This window comes from Neopelma chrysocephalum, unplaced genomic scaffold, assembly GCF_003984885.1.
Source record: "Neopelma chrysocephalum unplaced genomic scaffold, ASM398488v2 Primary Assembly neopelma1_43, whole genome shotgun sequence".
Taxonomy (NCBI): Eukaryota; Metazoa; Chordata; class Aves; order Passeriformes; family Pipridae; genus Neopelma; species Neopelma chrysocephalum.
In genome coordinates this window covers 4,977,588-4,994,216 of record NW_020897702.1, presented here as the reverse complement: position 1 = coordinate 4,994,216, position 16,629 = coordinate 4,977,588, and the positions used below count along the sequence as shown (strand labels likewise).

The following is a 16,629-nucleotide window of genomic DNA, read 5'->3' as shown; positions in this document are numbered from 1 at the left end:
GGCAGCCAACAGGCTGAACCAGAACTCACTATGTGAGCCCCAAAAATACCTTCAGGAGCCATGTCTTCAAAAGACCTGAGTGGCTAAAGGAAAAATGTTCTCTTCCTGAGTGATCAACCTATTCCCTTCAACAACATTGGGTTTAACACACAGACTACAGTTTTAGTAGCACTTTGCAACAGGAAATTTAACATTTTAAGATTTCATTTCAACTAAACATGCTACATGGTTGCAATGATCAGCTGAATAATGAGATTTTATGGGAAAGAGAACCTACCACAAAACCTCTTATCATACTAACCTCAAAAAAACCCAAACACCAAACCCAAAAATGTATTTCTGAAGGAAGAGGTAAACAACTTTTACTCTCATTAAAAAGTTGACAAATGTGCATACCACCACTAAAATATAATTAATACACAGCCTCCAGAAGAGTCCAAAGGAGCAATTTAATTAGCCACCTGCTGATTTCATAAATGACAAGAACGCACAAAGGTAATGGCACCTTATAATGGAAAATGTCCTGTTTATTTAGCTGAGCAATTGTGCTGTTCTATGTTGTGCATAAATATGAGGAAACATATTTTGACCTCATGACATTTTAACTTTGTACGGTGTGACAGAACAACATACTGGCCATGATACAGCCACTGTATACTCCACATATTTAATGCCTTTACCCAAGAACCTCAAAGTCACTGACAATCATAAAGGTCTTAACCTTTATGAACTCCTCTTTTTCCATGCCCTCTTCAGAAATGTGGAAGAGCTGGAAGGAAAAAACGCCAACATTTTAGTAGTATGCCACTTCAAACAAACTATTGCCTCATATATGGACTTTGTTTATATCTGTAGTTCTCCCACTTTCATAAAAAGGGATCCTCTGTAAGTCCTATGAAATACTTCTGTTGACTATCTTCTAAACTCATTTTGCAACTTCTCACCTTTTTTCTTCACATGAGGAAAGCTTCTTTTCAGCTGCTACATCCTTTATCAAGGCTGAAGAGAAGCAGCTCTTACCAAAGTAGGAAAACAACATAACAAAATATATGAAAGGCTCTTCCTTGTTTTTTTTCATTGGACTTTTCAGGGATAAAGCTCAATTGAATTATTATTCCTTCTTGCATTCATGAAACTCAAAATGCCTTTGTGTTGCAGCACTACAACCATCATAGTCTATTTCACTGAACATGAAACAAAGCAACATCTGAATTTATGAGCTGTTCATCTCCTTATCTAATGGACACACTAGAAGCATCCCAAAAAGATGTGAAGAGGCTGGAGAGGGTCCAGAGACGGGAAAGATGATCAAAGGAGTGAAAAGCCTGCCATATGAGAGGCTGAGAGAACTGGGTTTGTTCAGCCTTGAGAAAAGAAGGCTTAGGGGAGACCTTATCACCATGTTCCAGTATTTAAAGAGTGGCTACAAAGAAGCTGGAAACTCTATTTCACAAGGAGACACATGGAAAAGACAAGGCATACAAGTCACCTTTTGGAGATTCCAACTGGACATAAGAGGCACAATCAGCCACTGGAAGATTCATCTGGACAGGGTGCTGGACCATCTTAACTAGTTGTACTTTTGCCAAGAAAGGTTGGACCAGATGATTCTTGAGGTCCCTCCCAACCTGGTATTCTACGATTTATACTTGCTTTGGGGCATACATAATTTAAAATGACACACTGAAGAGATTCTTCAAGCATTAAAGTCTCCACTGCAAAGCTGATCGCCAGACTGCAAGGCTCTCCTTACAGGATTCAACAAAATACCATAAAATGATCCTCAGCAGTGCAACACTGCAGCAGCAGGGCATACAAGGATGGATGTGGCTACCTTGTGCACTGGCCTCAGGATCTCTCATCCCACCTGTCCCCCCTATTAGTAGCTGTGGAATGATATTAATGACCTCACATAACAGTGGGTCCCTGCCACCAACTACAGGGAAAGCATTCCATTTGTATGATCAAGTGCAGATCCCAATAGCATCACTATACAATGTACCTTGCTGAAGTGATTCGTTTCCATGTACACATTTAAATACACATTTCTGCAGTTTTGCATCCAACAGTAAAATCTTTACCTAGTGGTATTAACTAGTCATGTTTATTGCTCCTGAGGGTTTCCCATCATCACGTGTTTATGATATTTACTCAGTCTGTAGCAGACTATTACCAGACATACCCAGCTGTACTAGCTGCCTGTCAGCGATGCCACCAGATATGTAAACATCTTTGTAAAATGATGAAACTTCCCATTACTTTTATGCACTGTGCACTGTGGTTTACTTACCAACCAGACAAGAAAGGAAGAGCTCTTGAATAAATACCATAAACCTGCCATTAATTATTTTTTTGTAAACTTCTCGGGTTTTTTTAAGTCTTTCCAGCTTTCATGTGTGAGCATGTGCATTTAAGTCAGAAACTAGCAGGTCCCAAGTACCACCTGTGCCCATGCCCCAGCTACAGCACCTCTGGGTTCCTTGTTAATACTCCCTTTGGTGACCTTCCTCGAAGGACTCTTAGGCACCTTATTGCAGGATTGAACACGGAGCTGTCTTCCTATGGTTAATCATGATAACTGCTGCATGTTTCCAAGATGCATTCACCCTGTGAAAATGGCTTAGATTTTCTGCTTCTAAATGTTAGAGAAAATATATTGTTTAAATTGTAATACATGATTCAATTGTCTGCAGCTTCCAAAACAAACTGACTTGTTTCTATCGTTTATTATTGCAAAAACTTTATCAGAAATTCTCACCTTCTTCCATGCCACAAATATATTTTGAAAGAAAATCATGCTGCACAACTCTCAGCAAGAACTCCATTTACCCATCATACTCCTCCCTAACAACTGCAGTCAAAGTTTCTTGAGTGGTCTTACCTGCACTAAGAGCCCATCCACAGTACATAGATTTCATGTGCTAAGTTAACTAGGTAAGAAGCACTAGAAAAGAGACTGACCATAGCTAGAAAAAACCTTAATCGTACAAATTCTTGTTACAAGTGTTGTGCTCCACTGGGGAGAGCTCTCAAATATAAATAGTGCTTTGTAACTCACCAGAAGTCATCTGGGATGCAGGACAGAGGGAAAGAAACAGGAGCACTAGCACAGGAGAGCTCTGAATTTTTTACAAAATATCGGAAGCAAGCAGAAATATCAGATCTTGAAGACTACCTTCTTCAAAACCTTCTTATATGAATTCCTGTACTGCTTGTTTCTTTTTAAGTGGGTTAAATGCTGCCTATTTACCCCCCTATTGCTAGGAAGATTATTTTTCCTTTATAGCAGTATTCTCCCAAGTTCTCTGCTACACAAGTTTGAAGAGCCAGAGTCAAGGCGGTTTGCAGCTTATGAACCTGGCCCTCACTATCTCCCCTGGCAGCCTGGAGGGACACGAAGTAGCTGGCCGTCCTGCCTCCCAGTGATCCCTCAGCCCACTTCTATGGAGATGCAGGATAGATGTGAGGAGATAAGTTATTAAGTGATCAAAATAGATACAGAAAAACAATTAATTTTAAGTATTACATGGGGGATATAAGTAGTTTATTAATTGCATCTTCCAGGTTAATTTCTAATTCCACTAGGTCATGGCACAGTGAAATAATTTAAATCAAGGGATTTAACAGCACTTTGAATTAGTTTAATAATGCTAAAGCTTACTGTATATATTTAAGTATTTATCTCACAAGAACTACCTTTTTTCACTATTTAGTAAAATTAGTTCAAAAATCAAAGTATTTCATTACCATTCCTGGTAGAGAACCTTATTTAAATTTTACAACAATAATGAAAATAGACAATACTATTTCATGTTTAAATACAACTTAAACCTTTAAACTTAAAAGCACTCAATTAAACAAATCATACTGCTTATCACTACAAAATTAGATTCTTTCAGTGCAGTAATATTGCTCTTTTCTGCTTCTGTTCTTCCTGCCACCAAAGGCTTATGTTTGATTTCTACCACTGAACAGCCCTTCCATTTGCTTCCACCGCACAATGTAATTTTGGAAGTGGCAGAGTCTTGCCTTGAGCTTGAATCACTGTCGCCAAAAATCTCATCCTTACAAAACTGACTTCTTTTTCTCAAAATTAGAAAGATTAGAAAATAAGATATTGCCCAAAGTGCTTTTTAGGTTTCTCTGCATATAAAGTTTGACTACTTTAACATCGACAGGTCAGCCTCTGCACAGGACCCGCTTTCATACAACCCACACAGATTCTTCAACCTGCAGCAGCTCAAACAACATTTGTTATCTTTTAGCAAGTACCTGTTACTGATTGCTTGCATTTCCACAGGCTTTCCCATGGCTTCTGGTTGTATGAGCAATCTACAGGGTGGCTTTCACTAGCACTACCTCATTTCACATTTCAAGAGACCAGGAGAACACAGATGCTCAGCTTCCAGGGCTCAGCTGAAGTAACCTGTAGCTCACAAACCCACACCTTCTTCTGCCATGTCCCTACATCTCTACCAGCATGACGGCTAGAGGGTTATTTTTAAAATGTCTTACGTATGTACATTACCTGCTTTTAATGAAATAAAACCCAGAAAAATTTATTCAAAGAAAAATATGCAGACTATCTGCCATAAAACTTTACTGGCAAACAACCTTAAAATTCCTTAAGGACCCTAAAAGTCCTTCAACTCAATTTTCTGAATTCAGAGGAATTCACTCTACTGCTACATTTCCTAAGTAATTTCTTACAGAAGAATTACATTAAAAGTTGAGGGAAAATTTAGTTCTTTCCATGCCAAGGTGTGCACTCCCTTTGTGACTTTTATAAGCTCAAGAATTGCTAAATTCATGTAAACCTCTTAAATAAATAAATAAAGCACCGAGAAAATTTTTCTTCTGGAATTACTTTGCAGAGTAACTAGAATGGTACTTCTCCTTCACTGCAATATGTTGTGGTACTAACTCAAAAGTTCACATCGTTTTCATTTCTTTACTACCAGCAGCAATCTAGGAAATGCTGCCATCAATAGTAAATCTACATGAAGTCACACTCCTCCGGTGCATCTTGTGCATAGCAATCAGTTCATAACACAATCCTGTGTTGTTTAAAATTCAGTTTATTCTTCAATTACTCTGCTAGCCCGACTTTAATTTATTATATTTTCTGGTACATTTGGTTTTGCATATTATGACATCCTGGCTCACACCATTAGAGAGGAAACATAAAATGGTGAGGCTGTCTAGGGACAGCTGAGAGTAAGATAGCAACAGCCTGGAAAATTAACAATATCACTGTCTCTGTGCTCAGCTAGACCTCTCCTGCATTAGCACTAAAAAAAATTTGGCAGTATTTCTCCAGTGTAGACTTGACATCCAGGAATAGCCTCAGAGGCACCATAAAACGCCAGCTAGTGTGGCAGGCAGCTGGGGTGGTTGGGAGGGTGGACAGCAGCCTCTGAGCCCGCTGAGGCAGCTCAACTGCAAAAGAAACACTGGCCCCACCGCTGCTTGGAGCCCACCACAGAAACCAACACGGTTCTAAATGCCACCAATACTATATAGACTGATTTTTTGGCTAATTATTTTTTAGCCTTGCATTTTCTCAGTCCTAGCTACCATTTCTTTCTCCCTGCACTCAAGGCGGAATGAGATGCAGGAGCCAGAAGTCTTCTCAGGGTATCTTTCTTGAGAACCCCGGCAGAAGGGAGGGCTTTGCCTCCCCCTCCAGCTTCGTGACCGACGCATTAACCTTCAGGGCATGCTGCCAGCCCCACCTGCTTACTCAGGCTTTTGACAACCAGGGAAGCTCTCACCGCACTGATTTGCCCTTCGAAGATGCATCCTCTTTCGCTTACTCCTCCCTACGACATTTGGTGTTAGAACTGAATTCAGAGGATGGAGGAGCAGTCCTGATGAGAAAACACCATACTCTTGTATTCACATCTGACCTTTCTCCGTACAACAGAATCTGACAATTTCAAACACGAGAAATGCTCATGTGCCTGCACAACTTGCTCTACCCCAAGAAATTCCATATTGGGTTCTTAAAAAAATGTATGTTTCCCTTCTTTTTTTCTGTTTTTTAGCAAGTCTAAAGACAGCTTACCAAGAAAACACCCAAGAGTGAACGTTTTGCTGGGAAACCCAGGCAGGTAGGCTCATGAGAGGCTGCCAACATTGGAAAGAATTTGCAGTGGGGGAAACCTTGCTGGACCCAAATCCTCACTCATTATTTTGTCCTCCAGAAAGCAGATTAATTTTCTTCTATAGGATAATAAAGTATTCCCCTGTCCCTAAGTTGTCTTGTAGTTCAGGCAGTATTGCCAGCTCCTTCCAAACCTCATAAGCAATAAGGATTTTACTAACAATGAAGTTCCTGCAACCGTTGCATTAAAAAGACAGTAAAATTAAAATTACATGTAGCAATGTTAAAACATGATGACTGAGGTTGCAAGCTAATTTACAAAATTAAGAAATGCCATGTTTTAGCTTACCCACTGCCTTCCAGTTTTCCAGTTTCTGTTAGGTTGCTTGATCTCACACTTAGGAAACCCCACTGAAAGACAGTTACTGATGCATGAGAAGTAAGGAGTACAGTTTCAGCTTATGAAGACTGATGGAGTCAGAGTGAATCAGATCAAGCCACATTTAGGTGGGATGAAGAACTGGGACAGAGGGGCTCTCCCCTCCTGTTAAGTGCTATCCCATGCCTCAGTGCAACGAAATACTACTACAGTGAGACACTCTCATTTTGATGTGTGGGTGCTAGGAAACTACCGAACAAATTCTTTAAAACCACATGAAAACCTTGGCTCCAACCATTTTCTCTTCTCAATACCACATACTCATAAGCATCGTGCCTATGCCTATGTTGCAAACCAGTGCACCTGCTCTGGAGTCCCTCTGCACCCGCTCTCATTACCCTCCGTTTGAAACAAATCCTGAATTGAGATCGGAGACTTGATTTCACCTCCCAGCGGGCACAAAGTAATCATCAATAATTGATGTCAGTTGTTTTCATCTGGGGCATTGCCTCAGGCATGCAATCAAGAGTTACGGTATGCACCAAGAAAAGGAGGATTTGTATATAAAATGATTTGATAATCTGAAAAAATCCCTTAGTAAACAAAGGAAGTTCACAGATAATCGTATTAAAGATTAGAGTTGTTTTAAAACAATGCAGAATGTATTTGAGAACATCTGGGAAGAAAGATGGCAGCATTAAAAGCAGTATCTTTTGGGAAAATATTTCCCCCCCTCAAATAGAAAACAGTAATTAATTCACTATAAAATCTTAATCCTTGTCAATTCATGTAAAAGCAAGGCACTTTTTCTAATAAAGACTGTTATCAATATATTTAAATTAATTTTTAAAATATTTAAATATGTTTTCATACAGTTATAATATCTGATTAAATGATTGGTTATTCCACATCTTTAAATGCTTCCGCTTTATTTCAAATTTGAGAAGCAGGCTTATTTTATGTCAGAAAACTGAGGACAGAACAGCCTGTGGACTATGCTTTTGCTATCATATGTTTTTCAATGTCTTTTACTGATGTCTTTTTACATATTTTACTCATTAGCTGGAAAATCAAGAAAATAACTCCGTTTATCTTATAAAGGTTACTGTTTTTCCATCACACAATTACTGTGTTCTAAACTTTTGGTGTGGCGATTCAGATAAAAATGAAACCCATAAACTGTTCATGACTTTTCTATAATGAATGTTGATAATTAATATCTGTACAGATCTTCTACTTAACAACACGTTATTGAAGCTCCTCACTGCTGTAACTGCTGCCAGCGCTAAAAGAATAAAGTTACTTCACAATTAAAAAGGTAAAAACTACAGAACTGAACAATAATTAAATTGGTAAAAACATACTGGATCAGATTTCTATGTCTTTTACTACTGTATTTCTGCTTCATTCTTCAATAAAAAAGCTTAGATGTCAGAGATAAATTTGGAAGTAGTTCTAAGTTAAGGTCTGAAAAAAAAAAAAAGAGAGAATTGTTGAAAGAAAATAGTAAGTACAGGGTTTGTTTTTTCCCTTTCTATGCTGTTTTACTTCTTTATATAGAGAAATTAATTTTATATATAAAAAAATATTTCTAAAGTAAGATCAATGATGAGCACAATACTAACCAGACTGGTACAAGCAGCCCTAGCAAAGAAAGGCCACAAGGGATGCTTTACTAAAACCACATCATCATAGGTGTGGTGAATTGAGTGACTTCCTTGGGAGCAGAAGCCAGCAAAAGGACTCTCATGCCTACAAAATACCCCATGGAGTCACCACTGCAGTCAAGCTATAGGGATGGCTAAGTAAGACTCAGCATGTGATACATCATCTGAAAAATAGTATAAAAGGATAGAAACTGCTCCTAACACACGTGGGTGCATTCAAGTGAAGTCCCTTCTCTCCTGCATTTCAACTTAACTTGCTTAGCAGGTTTTCAGGTATACACGGCCTCACCTATATCAACACTTCAGAACAAAACATCTTCTTTATCCTCAAAATCAGTATTGCAGCTAGAACAGAACTCTTTCCTCTTTGACACTGTGATGCAAAAATAAATAAATCTCAGCACAAAGTTGACATTACTGTGTGAATTAAGTTGCCTTCACTAAACTTGATACTTACTTAAAGACAAAAGATAGCTGTTGTGAAATCCATATGCTTCTGATCGTTTGTAGGAGGTAACACGTCAAGCTGTACCCAAAAGTTCTTGATTAAGTATCTTCCACTTCACAGTGGCACAGCACTTCTGACCTTTTCCTGGCTTCACAGCTTTTCAAACTTTTCAAAATATGACTTAGGAAACCATTACATTTCCACAGCATTTCTCTAGTCAATGGCACATATCCCTTACTGCAGAAGAAAGGTCCGTTAACGGTTTCATTTCACACTCCAGTAACCCAAAATTCTGCGCTACCACTCACTTTAGTGTTAATTTTCCCATAGATTCTCTTTTTCTGCTTACATGGCAAGACAACTCAGGTCAAGTGCTCAGACAATATGTGCTGCTGATTCTCCTTTTCACCACCACTGAATCACCTTCACTTTTGCTTCACTGCAAAGTTATTTTCCCTGCAAAAAGCAGGAGAGCCACAGTCAATATATGTCAGCAGCTACCAGTCAAAATGGATTTCAAAGGGGGGAAAAAATGCTTCACACAACTAAACCCATAAGTATTATTTATACAGGATCATTCCAACACTGTATAAATACACGACGACAGGTATATTTTCTGTTGTACGTGCGGGGAAGCCCAGTTCAGCTCGTGTCACTTCCAGCTACAGAATACAAAAGTATCTAGAGCAAACAGACATGCTGAGCCATCCCCCAGGTAACAAGAACGGAGAGTGGTTATTTTGCCAGATGAAGTAGACAGATACCTTTTTATACTGGTGATTTCAAAAAGAAATACATTTGGAGTTTGTCACTGAATTCTTATGAAGCTTTGTAATGTGTACGTACAGATCTAACTTACATGCCTTTTTAAGACATTTGCAAGAAATGCATGACATCCACAAATACACAAAAATATCTGTACTTTTATCATAATCGAGATTAGCTTTGCCTTTAACATCTAAAAGGAATTAAAATAGTTAAGAAGCAAATCTAAAATCTGAAGGCATTCAGTACTGGTTTAATATTAGGCAGGAAACCCTGTGATTTTTACACCTTCAATCTTCATTAGAAGCAGCAATGACAGATTAGCAATGCACTAATTGCAAAAACAGTCCAGGAATTGACTTGTACTAATTTTTAATTAACATAAATGCAGGACAGAACTATTTTACTAATTCACTGGGTGAGCCTCCATTAGCTTCTGTTAGTAACAATAAATGGATGAGAAAGCCCCTCTTGAGCAAACAAGACATAAAAACAGGAAAAAGAGCCCAGACAAAAGGAAATCCTCGTCAACCTGCTCCAGAAGAAGCTTCACTGAAAAAGTTTTCTTAGAAGTTTAAAAAACAAGTTACTTCAATTCACAGTCAGGGCAGCCCAGGGGAGCACTGTGGGTTTGGATGACAGCTGTGGTGCACACATACTGTGTCGAGGGTAGTTAGAGCTGTACAATCGGAATGGGGATTATAGCAAACTCTCTGAACACAACTAGAACAATTACACAGCACATTAGGATCTATGAGGTCTTGTGATGCATCGATCAGCTTTCACTTACAGCTATTTCACTTCGGTTATAAACAAATGCTAACCAATTTGATTTAAAAAAAAAAAAAAAGGGAGAAAATTATACGGGGCAGGGGAACAGAACCAATAAGAAGAGGCAAGAAGACAAAGAAGGGTGGGCTATTGGTAAATAACGTATGAACTTGGAGGTAATAATAAGCAATCATCTTCTGCGTGAAGAGGTGATAGTTTTTACTGGTTTTTTTTCCTGTAACTTTTAACCTCCAAATGCATAGAGGCAATTTAACAGCCCATATTTACGTATTTAATCTACTGCTGATATTCTTTGCACCATCCATGAGGCAGACACAGAAAAGAATGTCTCCAGCATCCTCCTTGAAATGTGACTTGCTCTAGATGTAGGTTATCCAGCTATAGGATGGACTTGGATGGTGCCATTCTGCACAGGCCATTACTGATGGCAGTGGAAAAAAACAACTGTGTCGAAGTAAAAATGTGGTTAGCTTAAGAGCCTCACAGGGGTTTAGTTATTGTTTACTTTTGCAGGTAGTAATGTCAATTAGAGGAATGATTTGGATGACATGGGCATACCCCTATAGGCTCTGTTTTACTGCTGTAAGAGTATGACACAGCTCCTTTCATCTGGGGACTATGAGGTACGCAGACAAAAGCACATTCACATTACGACAAAGTAAAATGCACCAACAAAGGTAGCTCACTGATACCAGCTAAGCTGTTGGTTTTTTTGGGTTTTTTAAATTAAGACTTTGTTCAGGAATACCAACCAAAACTTGATAGCCAGAAAAATCCTGACACACCAGGATTCTGAAAAGTTGTTTTTATCAGAAAAAAAAACAAACCTCATGGGTTCGTCCCTTCAAAGCAAACACAACATTCCTGTGGCAGAACACGACAGCTTGTCCGAGCACAAGACTGCTACTATGAAAAAATCGCTTCCCACAAACTGGTTTCAGTACACAAGTCAGCCTCCATTAGCTGTGCTTGAATTTCAATTTGCTTCTGTTGTGCCAAAAACCTCTGCTGCACTAGATTTTTTTTTCCTATCTATGAACTCAGAAACGAGGATTAGAACCAATCTGAAGAACAAAAAAGCCACAGGAAGGTAAGAGCTTAAAATCCTGTGTCACTGATATTGTTTATCTTTTGGGACCAAAATTTTTGAAAATGACACTGCATTAAGAGAGGTTCTCTGTGGTGGAGAACTTAGGTTCAAGCAAAAATTGCATGCAAAGAAAATAAAAAAAAAAATCTACACAATGAGTACAACTGCAAGAGTCATAAAAGTGCCAACATAAAGAACACTGACTTGAACCCAATAATAAACTGTGCTTATTTCAAATTGTTTGTTAACCAGCCAGCCCCTGGGAATGCACAACACTGGCATCCTGACATCTTCCACTAGACTTGTGCAACCTCTTCAGACAAGGTCATGGGAACATGCAGTAGCACTGTGATTTTAGGGGCTCGGGAACAGTGTATATCACACTCCAAAATCACTCCCACTGCAAAGAATGTACAATACAGAAGTAGGAAGCCTGTCGCTCAGTTTTCTTCACTCTCCTGAATAATATCTGACAGCTTTATACCACTCCAGGCAACCAGATCCAAAACCTGATCCTACTTTGCCTTTCTGCAGCTACTGGGTTCCTCCTTTTTGCCCAGACACATGTCGATTCTCTTTTAACGTGTACCACTTTCCATTGTGCTCTATTGCTAGAAAAAGGATAAATAAGTCATAGTTCCTTCTGCTTCATTATCTAGAACTATTTATTACTACCATTTACAGCATTTTAAAACTGGATCAGTTCATATACTGGATATACTCCATCACACTGCATTTTGTTCTACAAACATGAGTTCTTCACAAAAATTCTGCACAGCCCATCAAGCAGGGGTTAACCACATAACATCTCTCCAATGGAATATAAAAACACTTCCTTCTCCAAGTGATAGATGGGCCAACAAGAAGAGGTGCTATGCTGGACCCTGTTCTCACTAACAAAGAGGGGTTGGTGGGGAATGTGAAGCTCCAGAGCAGCTTTGGCTCCAGTGACCTTAGAACGGCAGAGTTTGAGAACTTTAGGGGAATGAGGAAGGGGCACAGTAGGGTCACTACCCTTGGCTTCAGGAGAGCAGACTCTGTCCTCTTTAGGGATCTGCTTGCTTGAGCATTGTGGGATAATGCCCCGGGGGGAAGAGGGGCCCAAAAAAGCTTATTAATATTCAAAGATCACCTCCTCCAAGCTCCTCCAAAACGGGACTCTGAGCAACCTGGTCTAGGGGAAGGTGCCCCTGCCCAGGGCATGGGAGTTGGAACTAGATGATTTGTAAGATCGTTTCCTACTCAAACCATTCTATGATGGTTCAATGATTCCTCTGTGGAACGAAGGAAGAACAGCCAGGCAAAACACGACATCCATCACTCTATCCCAAAGTAAACCAACTCTTCCTGGGTAAAAATTGACTTCTATATAACACTGATCTGACTCATTTATAATTTAACAATTACTTTTTTACCCAATTTGGTCTGGTTTATTGTGATAACAGCAAGAAAATTCTAGACGTTCTTAACGACATTCCAAACCCCAGAGCAACATCTACTTGCTTACTTGAAACAAAACCAAGACTGCAAATATTAAGCTATGCTACCCCAGGTTTCCATTTTTAAAATGAAAGTAGTTCCCACTATTTGGGTGGGAAAATTGCAGAACAACTTGAAATCTTGCATTTTCACAAATTACCTGACTTTGTATCAAATGACTGCACACTTAAGATTTTGTGTTCACCATCTAATGCACAGCTCAGCACAACACTCACCCCTGTTCCAGTCCACAAATGACATCAACTGAAATAAGCATCTACAAGAACATAAACGATTGACATCTCTGATATCACCAAAGTACTTCAGAAATGAAAGAGGTGCCTGTAGCACTGCAAAGCACATTGCAAGGATGAAGTCAGCTCGGATACAGCAGTGCTACGCCATGTAATGCAGCGGCAGGGCTGGAGGCACCTCCACACGTGCTGGTGGATAAACCAGTCCCCAGCTCAGAAGCAGAAGTCAGCTACCATCATTATCTCACGCAGAATACAGAGCAATCAGTATGAAAACATATGACAGGTTTATCCCACAAACTTCGTGAACATAAATCCTGACCCTGAAAACATTTACATGCTGGCTTAACATTAAGCCTAAGAACAGACCCACTAATTCCAAAAGAAATACTTGGATGTTTAAAATTAAACATACGTAAACACAAACATCTACAGAATTGGGACCAAGAAAACCAAAAAGCACAAACCACAACATTATTACTTTTTATTGCTCTGTAGACAGAATGACCCAACAATTACATAACTTACTGATATTTAAAAGCATTTTCATCCTCAAAAGGCACTACAATTCTAAACAACAAACTCCACTGACCTAATAAAACAATTAAGCAGCATGCAATACAATGGTGTCACATTAAAATGCTTCTGCATAGCAAATCAACAAAGAATTTTCAAATATCAGAGGCAAGCCACTGCCATATCAAATAGGCAACCAGCTTCCTCTGGTGCCTTTTACACCAGGGAGCATTTTAACACTGAATGAATGCTGTTCTCTTATTAGTTACAATTCCTAATGTCTAACAGCTCCTTAAACAAGCAGCATCTTGCTGATCCGAGGCAATTATTTATATTAATTCAATGTCTAGTACACATCATGTCTTTACATATTTCATTTTGATATTGTTCGTACAACTTCTTCACAGCTGCTTTCAACTATATTAACATTTTTTAAGAGTACAGAAAAATGGGATAAAAGAAGAGGGGATTTTTTTGGAGTTCTTTTGGAATATTTTCAAGTATAGTTTTAAGTGGTAACTAACACACTTCTGCTGTTTTTAAGTGATACAGGCCCATAAATATATACCACAATTGAGGCTGACAGGCTGTTCAGTACACGTAAAGCGTTACAAAAAAAGAAAGTTTCACTGAGGTGGTCAGCATTTCCAAGAAAGAAGACTCCAAGCAAATGCCAAAGCTTGCAATGTCAAAGCCAACATTTTTGGCACGACAGCTTTTAGTAGGCTTATTTTTTAACCTGTCCCAAGAGAACAGTACTTTTCCACTTAATCACCAGCTTATATTCCTCTTGCAAAGTTTTGTCCCTAAATAGTTGCTCTTTTTTTTGGTTACAGAAAATTTGAGTCCAGTGTTAGGAAGTCATACTGTATTTGCAAATCTCAGACCTGAGTCCAAGGCCCGGGGCTCTCTTTAGCTGAAGTCACTGAAGGCAAAGGTACAGGTCAATATGTTCAAAAATTCAGTACTTAAACTCTCATCTTAAAATTATGTTGGTTTTTTTTTTGCCAATATCCACAGATTTTAGAATTGTAACAGTACAAGCACTTTAAAAAATAATATTACAAACTTTATTAAAAAAGAAATCTACTTGGGCACAATGGTGTTCTTTGCAGCCTGCTGAATTTGGAGAAAATAATTTTATGTTGTACTGTGTTCAGAAAAGAGGATTCCTTACTCAGTGAGCTGATCATTAGGGGAAAAAAAAGTAATTATGAAGGACTCTCATTAAGTCTTAATGGTTCTAGCAAGTAAATTGATATAACTTATTTCCATTTCGAGAAAACTTGTGTTAATAAAGTCAGGGTAGCATATGGTATTAACATGTTTATTTTCCAAGTGGTAGGGACACTAACCAAAACCATCTGATGTTTCTTTCTAAGCCTCCTTGATCTGCTGCTGGATTGCAGCTTACAATAAAGCATTGCAAAGCCAGAAAGAATTGGGTAGAGGAATAAAAAATGAAATCAGTAATTCAAAGTGTTTATTTAATGAGAGTCTAGCTCAGAACAGTTTCTCTCTTGAACAGATGCTCAAAAGCATTTATGATTTGACATTTACTTCCAAAGACTATCAAACGTAGCCCAAAGCTAATCCCTAACACACATTTTTTTTTAACTTCACAATCAGAGACAAAAACCAAACCCTAATATCATGTAATTAAAAGAGGAATTAAAGGAAGCTCGGACGTACTTAAGAGTGGATTTCTACAGAAGTAAACAATCAGCACTATGCATTAGGAACACGGTAAGAAAAGTCACCAGGGGCTGCTAGATCCGCCACTACCACAGCTCCAGCAACTGTTTTCTCAATTACTTGGCCAAGTACTAACGTTCCGTCAAAAGCAGTGATAATTTTAAAGTATGCCCTGTTAAACCATAGAAGACACGAGGTTTAAAGTTTTCTAACCACGTTTTCAGCAATAAGAGCTAACAAATGAGGGAGATAAACGGGGAGTGTAGGTCAGAGCATCGAGGGCTGGAGTCGACGTTTAGAAATAGCTGCCAACCACACGGGCTCCAGCGTCATTTCGCAGCCAGCCCCGAGTTCCTCTGGCGCAGCTGTAAAACACACAACCTGAAACCCGCTCCTGCAGCAGGGGTTCGATCGCAGCTGTTCCTCTGCCTCCCCCGCACGCAGTAATCTGACTCCTTTCCAAGCAGCAGCTTCTTTAGTAGAGACACACGAGAGAGCAGCATAGGTGTATCGAGGGACCCCAGAACCTGGTGCTTCCCGGGTGGGTCGCCAGCCCCTCGAGCCTACCACTCAGCCTCGCAGAGGGGCAGCGCCGCCGGGCTGAGCCCCGCCGCCGAGACGGGGGCTCCAGGGCGGGGACGCAGCTCCCGAGCTCCCACCTCAACCCCGCGCGGCGGCCCCGGGCCCTAGCCCCTCTCCCGGACTTGTTGCCCCCTCAGAGCGGCTCAGTCCGGCCCCGCCACCCCCGCGGGGACCCCCAGCGCAGCCGCCGCGGAGGGGGCTGAGCGGGGCTGAGCCGCCTGGCGCCGCGGCGGGACAAGGAAGTTACTCACCGCCGCCGGCTCCGCGCCGCGCTCTCCTCCTCAGCCGCGGCGGCCCCGCCTTACGAGAGGCAAACTCTGGGCAGCAGCACTTGGGGAGCGTGTCTCCGCCGGGCCGGGCCGAGCCGGGCCAGTGCTCCCGCCTCCGCCCCCCGCCGCGGGCAGCGGCGCGGCCCAAGTGACAGCGGCGTTCCGCCAGTCCGGCCACGGCCCGGGGCGCGGGGCCGGGCTGCCCGCAGCCTATGGCAGCGGGGCCGGGGCGGGACGCGGCGGAGCCCGGGACCGGGGTGTCCCCGCCGCTCGCCTGATCGGCAGCGCGGCGCCGGGGGCGGTGGGGGGCGCGGGCGGGGCCGGCGCGGAGGAGGGGCCGGGCGGGGCGCTGCCCCCGCGGCGCCCAGCGCTGCCCGCGGACCTGTCGCCGCCCGCCCGAGCCCTGCGGCTGTGCCCGGGGAGCAAACCTCGGGGAGGGCTCCGTGACCAAGAGCCCCAGCCCTGCTCCCGCCTTCCCTACACTCAATCACGGCCCCGCCACCCTATCCCCCGCCGCGGCAGAGGTCCGCGGGGGTCCCACCCGCAAGCGGAGCCCGCTGCCCCCGCACTCCCTTTTACGGGGGGCG

At 41.3% G+C, this 16,629-nt stretch overlaps 1 protein-coding gene across 3 annotated transcripts in view; it reads right to left on the bottom strand.

The window, feature by feature from the left end:
• Positions 1-16,258, bottom strand: part of LNX2 (ligand of numb-protein X 2) — a 57,790-nt gene extending 41,532 nt beyond the window's left edge. The window contains exon 1 of one of the 3 annotated variants that reach the window (XM_027677818.1): positions 16,025-16,258. The gene's annotated coding sequence lies outside the window, so the exon portion shown is untranslated. Of the gene's footprint in view, positions 1-8,908; positions 8,928-8,949; positions 9,037-16,024 lie in introns of those variants that run through there. The other 2 variants (XM_027677821.1, XM_027677820.1) reach the window with 2 other exon arrangements.
• Positions 16,259-16,629: the final 371 nt, after the last annotated feature.